The sequence below is a fragment of the Leptonychotes weddellii genome, chromosome 6 (genome assembly GCF_054177405.1).
Source record: "Leptonychotes weddellii isolate Sample4059 chromosome 6, ASM5417740v2, whole genome shotgun sequence".
Taxonomy (NCBI): domain Eukaryota; kingdom Metazoa; phylum Chordata; class Mammalia; order Carnivora; family Phocidae; genus Leptonychotes; species Leptonychotes weddellii.
The window spans coordinates 137,722,691-137,736,556 of record NC_138374.1 but is presented as its reverse complement, the minus strand read 5'-3'; the positions used below and the strand labels follow the sequence as shown (position 1 = coordinate 137,736,556).

General features: G+C 48.9%; 1 long non-coding RNA gene across 3 annotated transcripts in view; it reads left to right on the top strand.

Annotated features, from left to right (window-relative positions):
• Positions 1-13,745, top strand: part of LOC115941437 (uncharacterized) — a 30,137-nt gene extending 16,392 nt beyond the window's left edge. The window contains exons 1-3 of one of the 3 annotated variants that reach the window (XR_014146712.1): positions 6,904-9,313; positions 9,412-12,327; positions 12,868-13,745. This is a non-coding gene — a long non-coding RNA (uncharacterized LOC115941437). Of the gene's footprint in view, positions 1-6,903; positions 9,314-9,411 lie in introns of those variants that run through there. The other 2 variants (XR_014146711.1, XR_014146710.1) reach the window with 2 other exon arrangements.
• Positions 13,746-13,866: the final 121 nt, after the last annotated feature.

Sequence of the window (13,866 nt, the reverse complement as noted above, 5' to 3'; positions counted from 1 at the left end):
GAACATTCACGGAGCGTCTGTTTCCGTGCTATGAATGCCTGGAACTGTAGTTGCTGAGTGGATGGTCGTTGCAGGTGTACTTTTTTAAGAAACAGCCGGACTGTGTTCAGAGTGGCTGTGGGGTTTTCCATCCCTGCTGGGAGCATCTGAGGGCTGCGTCTTCCAGCACTGGAGTTGTCACTGTGTTTTACTGGTGTGCAGTGATATCGCGTTGTGCTTTCATCCGCATTTCCCTGACGCTAATGCTGTTGCACGTCTTTTCCTGTGCTTATTTGCCATCTGTACTGGCTGTCGTCTTCAACAAAGTAGCTCTTTGTTTCTTTCGCCCACCTTCTAATTGGATTGTTTTCTGTTGTTGTTGAGTTTTGAGAGCTCTTTATATATTCTGGATACTAGTTCTTTGTTGGATATGTGGTTTGCAGATATTTTTCTCCCACTCTGTAGCTCGTTTTTTGTCCTCTTAACAGGGTTTGTTTCTTTTACAGACAGAAGTTGTTTTTTTTTTTTTATAAAGATTTTTATTTATTTATTTGAGAGAGAGAGCACGAGAGGGGGGAGGGTCAGAGGGAGAAGCAGACTCCCTGCCGAGCAGGGACCCCTATGCGGGGCTCGATCCCGGGACTCCAGGATCATGACCTGAGCCGAAGGCAGTCGCTTAACCAACTGAGCCACCCAGGCGCCCCTACAGACAGAAGTTTTTAATTTTAATAAAGTCCAATTTATCAGTTTTTCCTATTAAGAATGGTGCTTTCATTGTCAAGACAGATTTTTTTGGCCAGCCCTCGATCCCTAAGATTCTGTTATTTTTTCTTTTTTTTTTTTAAAGATTTTATTTATTTATTTGACAGAGAGAGACACAGCAAGAGAGGGAACACAAGCAGGGGGAGTGGGAGAGGGAGAAGCAGGCTCCCCGCAGAGCAGGGAGCCCGATGCGGGACTCGATCCCAGGACCCTGGGATCATGACCTGAGCTGAAGGCAGTCGCTTAACCAACTGAGCCACCCAGGCGCCCATCTGTTATTTTTTTCTAAAAGCTATATTGTTTTACATTTTTTAAGCCCACAATCCATTTTGAGTTAATTTTTGTATAAGCTGTGAAACCTAGGGTGAGTTCCTTCCTTCCTTCCTTCCTTCCTTCCTTCCTTCCCCTCTTTCTTTCTTTGGCCTATAGATGTCCAATTGCTCTAGCACCATTTGTTGAAAAGATTGTATTTCCTCCATTAAATTGCTTTCACAGCTTTATCAAGAATCCATTGGGCATATTTGTGTAGATTTGTTTCTGGATTCTCAGTTCGTTGCACTGGTCTATGGATCTGTACCTTCAGCAAAATCACAGAGTCTTGGTTGCTGTGGTTGTTTGATAAGTATTGGAATTGGGAAGACTGATTCCTCACACTTTATTTTTCTTTTTCAAAATTGTTTTAGCTGTTCTAGTTCCTTTGCCTATGCTTATAAATTTTTGGAATAACCTGTCCTATGCCTACAAAAATGTGGCTGGGATTTTGAAAGGAATTGTTTTAAACCTGTATGTCAGTTTTTCTTTCCTTTTCTTCTTTTTTTTTTTAAGATTTATTAATTTGGGGGGGGGCATGAGGGGCAGAGGGAGAAGGAGAGAAGCAGACTCCCCACTGAGCACAGAGCCCAACATGAGGCTTGACCTCATGACCCTGTGATCACGACTTGAGCGGAAATCAAGAGTTGGACGCTCAACCGACCGTGCCACCCAGGTGCCCCTGTGTGTAAGTTTTTCTATGTTGACAATCACATCATTTGTAAATAGGGCCAGTTTTATGTTTTCCTTTCTGATCTATCTGCCTTCTCTTATTTTTCTTGCCTTACTCCTGGCTCACACGTGCAGCTCTATGTTGAATTAGAGCAGTGAGCGTGGGCATTCTTGCTTTATTCTCTCAGGATGGCGGACACTCTCACAATGAAATATAGCGTCATCCGTAGTTTTTGTTGATGTTCTTTATCAAGTTGCAGAAGTTCTTTTCTGTTCTTGTTTTTCTTTTTTTTAAATCATAAATGGGTGTTTTATTAGTTTCTCAGGACTGCTATTAAGACAAAACAAAATAAAACAAAACACCACAAGGGGCGCCTGGGTGGCTCAATCGGTTAAGCGTCTGCCTTCACCTCAGGTCATGATCCCGGGGTCCTGGAACAGGCCAGCGTTATCAGGCTCTCTGCTCAGTGGGGAGCCTGCTTCTCCCTCTGCCCCCCCCCACCCCGCTCATGCTCTCTCTTGCGTGCACTTTCTATCTCTCTCTCACTCAAATAAATAAATATTAAAAAAAAAAAAAAACACCACAAACTGGATGGCTTAGAACAACAGAAATTTATCTCATGGTTCTGGAGGCTATAAGTGCAAAATCAAGGTGTCGGCAAGTCCAAGTTCCCTCTGAAGGCTGTGGGGGAGTCATTCCTCACCTCTCCTTGACTCCCAGCCACCTGTTAGCAGCCTCCAGTGTTCTTTGCTTATGGGGCATCATTCCAGTCGTGTCTTCCCATGGAATCCTCTTTGTCTTCAGGTCATCTTCCCTCTGTCTCTCCGTCCAAATTTCCTTTTTTCATAAGGACATAGTTATATTGGATTAGGACCCACCCTAGTGGCCTCATTTTAACTTGATCACCTCTGTCAAGACCCTGTTTCCAAGTAAGGTCACATTTTGATGTGCCTGGGGGTTAAGACTGCAACATAAGACTGCAACTTTTGGGGGGACATAATTCAACCTATAACACATGTTGAATTTTGTCAAATGCTTTTTCTGTATTGGGTGATATGATCATGTGGTTTTTCTTCTTTAGCTGGTTAATATGGTGGATTATAGTGATTGCTTTTTCAAATATTGAACCTGCTTTGTATTCCTGAAATAAACCTCACTTGGTCATGGTGTATAATTATTTTTATATATTGCTAAATTCTATTGGTTAAGGATTTCTAATTTCTAAGACTTTGTTAAGGATTTCTGCATTTTTTTCATGAAGGATATTGGTCTGTAGTTTTTTTGTTCTGTACTGTCTTTGGTTTTAGTATTAACGGTGATAACTACTTACCTAAAATGAATTGGGAAATGTTTCCTCCACTGAGAAGAGACTGTGTAGAACTGGTGTTAATTTTTCTTTGATTGTTCAGTAGAATTCTCTAGTAAAATTATCTGGGCTCGGGTATTTCTTTTTTGGAAGGCTTTTAATTATGAGTTCAATTTCTTTAATAGTTAAGGGGCTGTTCTAATGATCGATTTCAGACTGGGTGAGCTGTGGCCGTTGTGAGTCCTTGCGGAGGGGGTACATCTTGCTAAATTGTCTAACTTCACGTCTAACATTGGTGCTTGTAGCTGTGTATAGAGTTGTTCTTAGTAGTCCCTCATTATTCTTCGGGCATCTGCAGTGTCTGCGGTGACATCCATCCTGTGTTGTTCCTGATATTGATAATTTGTGTTCTCTCTTTTTCTTTTCATCCAGTCTTGCTGGATGTTTATTTTGTTTATCCTTACAAAGAGCCATTTCTTTGTTTCATTGATTTTTCTCTGTTGTTTTTCTGTTTTCAATTTCATTGATCTCTGCTTTTCTTTTCTTTTCTTTTTTTTAAAGATTTTATTTATTTATTTGAGAGAGAATGAGAGACAGAGAGCACGAGAGGGAAGAGGGCAGAGGGAGAAGCAGACCCCCTGCTGAGCAGGGAGCCCGATGTGGGACTCGATCCCGGGACTCCAGGATCATGACCTGAGCTGAAGGCAGTCGCTTAACCAACTGAGCCACCCAGGCGCCCCGATCTCTGCTTTTCTTAATTACTTACTTTGTTCTGTTTTCTTTGGGTTTCATTTGCTTTTCTTCTTTTGTTTCTCCTTAGGGTCAAAGCTGAGGTCATTAATTTCTAAGCTTCCTTATTTCCTAATATAGGCTTTTAATGCTATAAATTTCTCTTTAGGTGATGCTTTACCTGTATCCCATACACGTTGATATTGTTTTTCATTTTGTGTTGTGTTTTCATTTTCATTCAGTTCAAAATATTTTCTAGTTTTCCTTATGACTTCTTCATTCTGTGGGTTATTTTGAAGTGTGTTACTTAGTTTCCAAATATTTGGAGATTTCCATATAGTTTCTGCTATTGATTTCTGATTTAATTCTATTGTGGCAGACAGCATACTGTATGTGACTGAAATACTTTTACATTTATTGAGACTTATTTCATGGCCCAGGGTTTAGCCTTCTTGGTTTATGTTCTGTGGGCACTTGAAAAGATATGTATTGGGGTGCCTGGGTGGCTCAGTCGTTAAGCGTCTGCCTTCGGCTCAGGTCATGGTCCCAGGGTCCTGGGATCGAGCCCCACATCGGGCTCCCTGCTCCGCGGGAAGCCTGCTTCTCCCTCTCCCGCTCCCCCTGCTTGTGTTCCCTCTCTCACTGTGTCTCTGTCAAATAAATAAATAAAATCTTTAAAAATAAATAAATAAGAAAGAAAAGATATGTATTCTGCTGTTGGTCAGTGTCCTATACATGTTGATCGGGTCATGTTGGTTAATTGTATTGTTGAGTTCTGTATCCTTACTGATTTTTTGTCTAGTTGTTCTGTCGGTTGTTGAGAGAGGGCTGTTGAAATCTGCAGTTATAAATCTGGATTTGTGTATTTCTCCTTTCAATTCAATTAGTTTTTGCATCATATATTTTGAAGCTCTCTTGTTTGGTGTGTACACATTTAGGATTGCTGTGTGTTCTTGGTGGAGTGATCTTTTATAATTATATAGTGTCCCTCTCTGTGATTTTTTTAGTGATTTTACTTTGAGGTCTGTTTTATCTGATATTAATATAGCTATGTTTTCTTTCCTTTGTTTAATGTTTGCATGACATCTTTTCCTATCATTTTATTTTATTTTCCTATCTTTTTACTTTTTACTTTAAAATATATCATTATATTTGAAGTGAGCTTTTTGTAGACATCATATAGTTGGGTCATTTTTTTTTTTTTTTTTCCTAGGCAAAGAACTTTATTAACCTTGTTTCAAACTTTATTCCCAGGCTTCTTCAGCTTAATTAGCTGCAAAGAATGAATTGTGTATAAGCAAAAACTGAAGAGAGCTGCAGTGTCCAAGGGGTTTGGGCTTAAAAATATTAGAGATCTAGATTTTATCAGATCCATGAACAAAATTTTAAAAAGCAGTTAATATAAAATAGCAGCTCCCAGTAACTTCTTCAAGTTTTATCTTCTTCAGAAGTTGACTCAATTCAGTTTGCTTCATTCTTGGAAGCTTCATCAAAATTCTCCACAAGATCTGGAACTTCATCATCATCATCCTCTCCGGTAGCAAGTGGTGCTTTTCCATCCACAGATTGTTTGGGCAGAGCTTCCGCCAGTCTTCTTAAACTAGTCTGGGTCATGTTTTTTATTATTTTTTTTTAATTTTTTTAAAAGATTTTATTTATTTCTTTGAGAGAGAGAGAATGAGAGACAGAGAGCATGAGAGGGAGGAGGGTCAGAGGGAGAAGCAGACTCCCCGCCGAGCAGGGAGCCCAATGCCGGACTTGATCCCGGGACTCCAGGATCATGACCTGAGCCGAAGGCAGTCGCTTAACCAACTGAGCCACGCAGGCGCCCTGGGTCATGTTTTTTAATCCACACAGACAATGTGTGTCTTTGAATTGGTATTTTTTTTAGACCATTTACATTTAACGTAATTATTGATATGTTAGAGTTCAAGTCCGCATTTTATTTTCTGTTTCCTGTTTTTTTATTTCTCTATTTTCCTATAGATCATGTGGACATTTTTTTTATAATTCAATTTTGATTTATCTGTAGTGTTTTTAAATCTTAAAACTGAAAATGTTACATTATTTATACTTAACTTATCATAGTCTATGTCTGTTGACTTTATTCACTTGAGTGAAGTATAGAAACCATACTTCCCTTTATTCTCCCTGCTTATAATGTAATTGTCTTAAAAATCTCCTCTGTCTTCATTCCGAACCATAACAGAAAGTGTTATAGTTTTTGTTTCAACTGTCAAATATAATTTAGAAAACTCAAGGGAAGGAAAGCTTATTGTATTTACCCATATTTTTTCTTACCATGTTCTTTCTTATTTCCTGATGTTTTAAGGTTCCTTCTTTTATCATTTCCTCTTTGTTTAGAGAACTTCCTTTGGCCTTTTTTTTTAGGGTAGGTCTGCTGGTGACAAATTCTTATTTTTCCTTCATTTGAGAATGTCTTAATTTCCCCTTCATTCCTGAAGGATATTTTTACTAGGTATACAGATCTTTTCTTTTAGCACTTGAGAAATAGTATGTCACTTTCTTCTGGCCTCCATGGTTTCTGATGAGAAATCCACTGTCATTCAAATCGTTTTTCTTATATATGGTGTCATTTCACTTTCAAGACTTTTTCTTGGTCCTTGGTTTTCAGAAGTTTAATGATGATGTGTTTTGGCATGGATTTCTTTGAATTTATGCCGCTCTGGGTTCACACAGTTTTCTGAAGGTGTAGGTTTTAGAAATCTTTCGGCTCTTCAGATTATATAATTTCAGTGTTCTCTCTTCTAGTCACTGGTTATTTCCTGTCCCCTCAATTCTGTTGTTGAGTTTATCTATTTTAAAAAAATTTCAGTTACTGTATTTTTCAATTCCAATTTTCCCATTTTTTATACCTTTTTTTCCCTGAGACTTTGTTTCTTCCCTGAGGGTTTTTGTATTTTCATTTGTTTTAAGAGTATTTGTAATTGTTTGTTGAAGTATTTTTTTTTTTTTAAAGATTTTATTTATTTATTTGAGAGAGAGAGAGAATGAGAGAGAGCACATGAGAGGGGGGAGGGTCAGAGGGAGAAGCAGACTCCCTGCTGAGCAGAGAGCCCGATGCGGGACTCGATCCAGGGACTCCAGGATCATGACCTGAGCCGAAGGCAGTCGCCCAACCAACTGAGCCACCCAGGCGCCCATGTTTGTTGAAGTATTTTATCATGCCTGCTTTAAAATGTTTGTCAGGGGGCACCTGGGTGGCTCAAGTCGGTAAAGCATCCGACTCTTGATTTCAGCTCAGGTCATGATCTCAGGGTCGTGGGATCGAGCCCCACATTGGGCTCCATCCTCAGTGCGGAGTCTGCTTAGATTCTCTCTTTCTCTCTCTGGCCCTTCCCCCTCTAATAAATAAATAAATCTTTTTAAAAAAAAAAGTTTTCTGCCGTGTGAGGCTGCCCCTATTTCCAGTCCTTTGGCTGGAGAGAGCAGGCTTTTGTTGGGGCTTTTTTTTTTTCTTTCGTCTGTGCCTGTTGGTGCTTGTGGGTTCTTCAATTCTAAGTCGGGGATAGAGGAGGCAAGAAGAAAACCCAGGGAATTCATCACCATGGTGTCTCTTGGTCCACCCCAAGGTCATAGTTGTTTTATGTTTGATTTATATTTAATATCCAGGTTTTTAGCAGAAGGAATAGGAAAAGGTCCATTTATACCATCTTCCCGGAGTAGAAAGTTCTAAGAATGGTTTTTACATTTTTTAATGGTTAGGGGGTAATTTTTCAAAAGAATATTATTTTATGACACATGAAAATTATATGAAATTCAAATTTCAATGTCTACAAATAAAGTTTTATTGGAAAACAGTCTCTCCCATTCACACACTGTCTCCACTGCTGAGCAGTAGAAGCGCAGAGACTGTAAGCTTGCAAAGCCTCAAGCATTTATTCTCACCCTTTGCCAAAATGTTCTTCGGCTGCTGGATTGAGATCTAGAATGATTTTTAAAAACAAGCAAAAAGAAAAGCAAAATAAAAACTGAAAATCAACGAGAAAAGGAAACAACCTGCCAGAAGGTTGGGTAGGAGCTGGGAATAGGCATTTCCCTGTAGAGCAGGAGGTGTGAGAGCCGCATCGCGTCCTCAGGTGGCTGAGCCCCCCTCCCCTCCGCTGGTCTCCGAGGCACAGGCTGGTTCTGACCACATGGGCTCGTGAGGCTCCTCCACCGTCTGCCCCAAGGCTGCTGGTTTTCAGGGCTTTGCCCACCTGCTGCGGCTGTCATCCAAAGGGGCCGGGCGTCATGCTGTATGCTTCTGGTCAACCTCCAGAACCCTAAGATGGTGGTTTTTGACAGTTTTGTCAAGTTTTATTATTGCTTTTTGGGGAGAGGATGTGTCAGTCGAAATATTTTGTAGTAGAATTATTGTAGAGAAGAGAAAAGGTAAAATGAAAGGATCAGCTTCCGTGGGCAGCGTGCGTGTTCAGGAAGAGTGCAGGTTAGCACGGGGGAGGAAATACCGAGCGAGGACACAAGTCTCCTAGAAGGGAAGGATATGAGTTTTCAGATTGAAAGCAGTCGACAAGTACCTAAGTTAATAAATGGGAAATGAAAACCTATGCCAAGACAAAGTATGGAAATATTTTAGAATATTTGCTACAGCCTCAGAGAGAAAATCCACATTAATGGGTATGGGATTGGGGAGTATCACTGAATTTTGCATAACATCATGTCCAAACCCACATCTATTCTTAAATTACTCTAGAATAAAGGTAAAATTAGGACTTGTTCAGAAAGGTAGGGTCTCAAAGAATGTGTGACCCACATACTTGTTCTCAAAAAGCGATGGAGGGATGTGCTCCAATAACATGAACCAGTAAGCCCCAAAATGAGGGCTCGGGCAGCATCAGTTCTGGACGGAGCAGGATGGGTGAGATGCCAGAGTGATGTCTGCATGGGGAAAAGTGAACGGATCAGGGAGGTGCTGCCAGAGACCGCAGGAAACCCAAGTGGGTGGAGGAAGAAAAAAGCAGTCAGTTCCTGGAGAAGGTCACAGAAGAATAAAAATAATCATAAGCACAACTTCATAAATACTAGAACTTTTTTATTCTCACGACATGTAGTGACTCGGCGGCAGTTGGCTTTTCCATGGTCACGTCGAAATGGGAGCACTGGAAGGTTTGGCAGGGGCACACGACCAGGTCTAACCAATTCGCATAAAAATCAACCCTACCAAAGCACTAAATACATAAGGTACATCAGTACATTAATTGAAGTATTCTTTACGTGGCGTGAACTGAACCCATCGTGACAGGTGGGCACGTGGTCGCCAGCCGCACGTGGAGCGTTTCAGCCGTGCAGAGGCTGTGTGTTCGCGGCCGTCAGGCGGTCCCCCTCCGTGGCCCCGGGCGGATTCGGGTTGCCTTCTGCCCTGTGGATGGGCCACTGTGTACTCAGCACCCATTCACCCGGATGCAAAGCCGCCCTGAAGAACGGAGTCGGGGCCACGCAGAAGCAGGAAGACCGGAGGCCTCTGCACCTGCTGTGTCAGCCCAGAGGCTCTTCCCCCACGTGTGTGGGGTTTGCCTCCTCCCTTCACTCAGGTATGTTTTCTGCTGTCGCCCCTGCCCCCCGGCGCGCCCCCGGCCCCCTCCCCTTGCCTTGTGTTTCTCCATCGTCCTGTGGCCCCCCGACATCATAGCTCTTTGTGCTGCGGCGTCTGGGACACACACGTCTGTGGAGCGACTCAGTGTGGGCGCCCTGAGGACAAGCGAGGCGCGTGTCTGTCATCTCGGTCATGCGCGTGCCTTACCTGGCTGACGGAGCGGTTGAGGGTCGCTGCTGTAAATATGAACTTTCCACCAGGACGTGCCCTTCGGGTGGCCTCACGTGCAGTCCCCGAGTGCGCACGGCCCCAAGGGTGACCCGCGCCGGGCCTGTGCCTGGCAGTCGGGGGCCTCGGGGGCCTCGGGGGCTGCGGGCGGCCACCGCCGTGCTCGGTGTTGCATGAGGCTGCACTGCTGCCCAGGCCGGCGGGAGGGTTTCTCCCTGGGCTGTGTCGGGACGGGACGGACACCCCTCCGCCCCAGAGCTCTCTGGCCGCTGGCCTCTGTGTCCCGTGTCCTCTCGCACACGGCTCAGCCTCAGCGGCGTCTCCGGAGCGGGGCGCCTCTCCGCACACCTGACCAGCTGCTGGAGATGCCCCGGACGCAGTCAGGAGCCCGCTGGCGGCGGTCGAGGCCCGGGCGTCAGCAGCCGTGGAGCGGAATCGAAACGGGCCGGGCTGGAGCCGGCGAGGGGCCGTCCGGTCTCGGCCGCCTCGGGTGAGGAGCACAGCCCGAGCCCCGAGTCTTGTCCGGCCTGATGCGCCTGCCATGCTGCTTGGATGATAATCGTGCAGAGTTTCTTCTAAACTTAATTTCACCAACTGTCAAAATGGGATTGTTGTATTTATCCCTTAAGTCATTAGGGAATAATAATTAGAGCAAAAACGTTTTAAATGTTTCTGGATTGATAATTTTTAGCTTGAAGTCACGGCTGCCTGTTGGCTCCTGGGCTGGTACTTGGAACGGTCTCGGGGCGCTTCCGCGCGGGGCTGGAGGTGGCGGCTTGGGGCAGGGCAGCGGGCACCGAGGTTGCATCTGGGGCTCGCTGGTGCGCGCGGGGCCTCCCTCTGCGAGCCCTGCTCTGCCTGCCCTGCCGTGTGAATGGGTCTGGTGACCACAGCGGGTGTACTTGGGCGAGTCCCCCGTCCCGCCCGGGTGACGAGCTCAGCCCGAAGGAGCCCGGCAGCTCTGGGCCAGGACTGACTCCAGAACCCGCTTCCACGTGCTAAGCGTCCACGGCACATCCTGTCCCAAACAGAAGCTAGCGCACTAAACCCGCACATCAACTCAGGTGGGACTCGCGCTATAGGAGGGGGAACCCGGCTCGGAGGCTGGAGGACTGGCCCCAGGTCACTTCTCATCCCTCCCTGCTCTCTGTGTCCGAGAGCCCAGCACACATGACAGTGTTCAGGGCCGTGGGGCTCCCTCCCTCAGCGATCAAGGTAATTGTCAGAAGACAGACATGACTCGTATTCTCGAGGCGCTTGTGTTCCCGTGGGAAGAGACACACAGTAAACCAGTAAATAAGTAAGAAAACGCCAGACAGCAAGTACCAGACGGAATTAAGATACGGTGATGTGATGGGGGGGGGTCGTCACTTCTCCAGACGACTCTTAGGGCAGCGTCTTTGTGGGAAGAGGTTATCTCTGCTGAGGTCTGGATGATAGGTCAGAGTCAACCCTGTGAAGAGCAGGGGAAGAACATTCCAGAACATTCCAGACAGGGAGCACCTACATTTGCCCCTGAGTGGCACAGCCGGGGCAGGGCAGGGCAGGCACAGGGGACGGCTGTGGAGGGAGGGTCAGACCACGGTGGCCTTGGGGAGTCCAAGTGGCGACTTTGGGTTTTATGTGTAAGCACAGTGGGAAGTTGTCGGAAGGTGTTCATCTGGGGAATAACTGGGATCTGAGTTTGGTTTGTACGAGACCGTGTTGTCTGTGGGGTGGCACTGTGGGGCCCGTGGACGTTCTGTGGCAGCAGGGAAGCTCCAGATGCTGTTGCCGTGGCCCCGGTTGGGGAGGGCACTGTGGGCAGAGAGAAGTACGGGAGTGCCTGGTTTGCAAGGCATTTCTGGCTTGGCTTGCTGGTGGCCTTGCTGGAGGCAGCCGGGTGGGGGGCAGTGTGGCCTGAGCCAGTGGGTAGGTCGTGACGCCGTCTGCTCAGCTGGAGAAAGCTGCTCCGTGGCGGTCACGCTGCGTGTGCGCGTCTTAGCGTCCTGGTGCGGTCCCACAGACGGACGAGGGCTGGACACCTGCGGGCGGGGTTCGAGGAGAGAGCAGTGGGTGTGGACTGTCCATCTGGAGAGAAGGAAGGTGTCTACGGGTTTAGGGTGGGATTGCTGTGTCGGCAGCGTCGGTGGGCAGATACGTGGGGGTTCTCCGCCCAGGGCAGTGAGGAAGCTGGCAAGGCACCAGGCCTCTCTCTCCACCAGCCTGGCCTCCAGCATAACCATCGCCCCTCTTCCTCCCTGTGAGAGGGGCCTGCGCACCTGCCGGGCCAAGCAGTCCTGGGCTGATGTGACTGCCAGTCCTGGGGGAGCCCCCCGGCGGCGGCTGCCCTCCCCACCTCCCTGTTTCTGGATGCGCTTTCTTGGGTTGGCTCAGGGTCCTGACAAGAAAGGGGCAAGTGGGTGGGAGCCCCGGAGTCTGCTCAGCCCCAGCACCCACGGTGTTGGCCCCGCCGTGTAGGGGGGCTCGGTTCCGCTGGGGTGCCTTCTGCATTACAGAGCACCCGCCCGGCAAACCCTCTGCACCAGCCGAGGGTCTGCAGGCTGCGACGTGGAAGGAACCGTTCCACCACCCATGTTCTCCTACCTCTGAGGGCAGGGCCGCGGCCTGTGGGGGGCAGGGGTGCGGTGGTCCAGCGATGGCCCAGGCACCTCCAGGACTCCGGCATCTGCTTTCCAGCTCGTGCACAGCTTGCTCCTGAAGCTCCCGGCGATCCCGTGAGACCCAGGCGTGGAGGGCAACCTTCTGCGTGGTTCCCGTGGAAATGAGGCATGCAGAGCTGTGGTGAGGCCACCGAAGGCCACTGTGGACGTGGCTCGGTCCCTGGCAAGCGGGGCACGGATGGTACCGGGGAGGGGGGGACAAAGTGTTCAGGAAGTCCTCCATCAGACCCGGGCTGTGAGGCCAGTCTGTCCCCCTTTCTGCCCAGTGCCGGCCTGGGACACCCCCACCCACCAGCGGAGCGCCAGGGGAGGTCTGGTCGGTGCTTAAACCCAGGGGGCGGTGACTGGGGCCGAGAGGTGTCCTGGGTCACAGAGAGTGCACATGTGCATCGTTTAGAGGCCCACAAGTCACGGTGGCCGGCTCAGAGCCCCCAGTAAGGGCTCTGTCCATGCCTCTCCCCCAGGCCCCGCGTGTCTCGTTTCCGCCCACTGAGCCCTGAGCCTCCCCCCGGCCCTGTGCCCCCAGCACCCTGCTTTCTTGCTCCGTGTGGCGATCACCAAGGCACTTGTCGCCATCTCTGCCAGGGCTGGGGCCTGGCCTTCCTGCCCAGGGTGACTCTCCTGCCACATTCGGTCCCTGCTCGTCCCTGCTCTTCCCCAGAGGCTCCTCCCTCGTGTTGCACCTGAGGGAGTGCTTCCGAGACCTGAGCTGGCCACCATCCTCAGCGTCGGTGGGGAGGCGGGGCTGCTGGTGACCAGCATCGTCCCTCGGACCCCCTGCTTCTGGGCCACGCACGCCACCAAGCCACGGGCCTCGGGGCCTTCTCACGGGGCCTTCCTGGGGTGAGCCTGGTGACGGGGGCTGGTCGCAGTTGTGGTCTCACCCTCCTGCATCGGCTTGGTCCGTGGGGCAGATCCACAGCGCTAACTCACAGGCCGCCTCTTCAGAGACAAGACAGACGTGGGATGCGGCGCAGACGGTGAGGCCTGTGGCCTGCAGACTCTGCACTGGGCGGGACACGCGGGCGCTGCTCGGCCCTCCCCGCCGGATTCTGCCACAGTGTGCCACCTGGGGGACTACGGGCCGGCCTGGGACGGGTGCACGCCCAGCTGTAGACAGAGCCGCTCCTTCTCCCGCCTTCTGACTCTGGATTCTCTGCTGCGTCCGCTCCCAAGATCCCGCTGCTGACATCGCTTCACGCCCCAGGAAGGGACAAGCTGCTGCTCCCAGCCCTGCCCTCCGGCCCTCTTGCTGGGGGCTGCTGTGACCGCCCCGGGGGAACACCGTCCTCTCCTTCCCCCCCCGCCTTGGCCAGGTGCTGGGTGCTGGACAGGATGGATGCCTGTGGTCCTGCTCGTCGACTCTGGCCGGTGGGCTACCCTCCCAGTGCAGTCCCTGTGCAGCCTGGAGTGACCACTTCTGAGCCATCCCCCTCTGACTCAGCCTATCATGCTAGAGAAAGGTGACCGTCCTCCACCCTTCTGAGACTTGATGGACTTCAGTAGGACAGTCGGGGGATGGCGGAGGGGCAGCCTGGGGACAGCAGGGGGGCAGCAGAGGGGACAGCAGAGAGGCAGCTGAGGGGCAGCAGGGGGACGGCGGAGGGGACAGAAGAGGGCAGCAGGGGGACCGTGGAGGGACACTGAGGTGCAGCAGGGG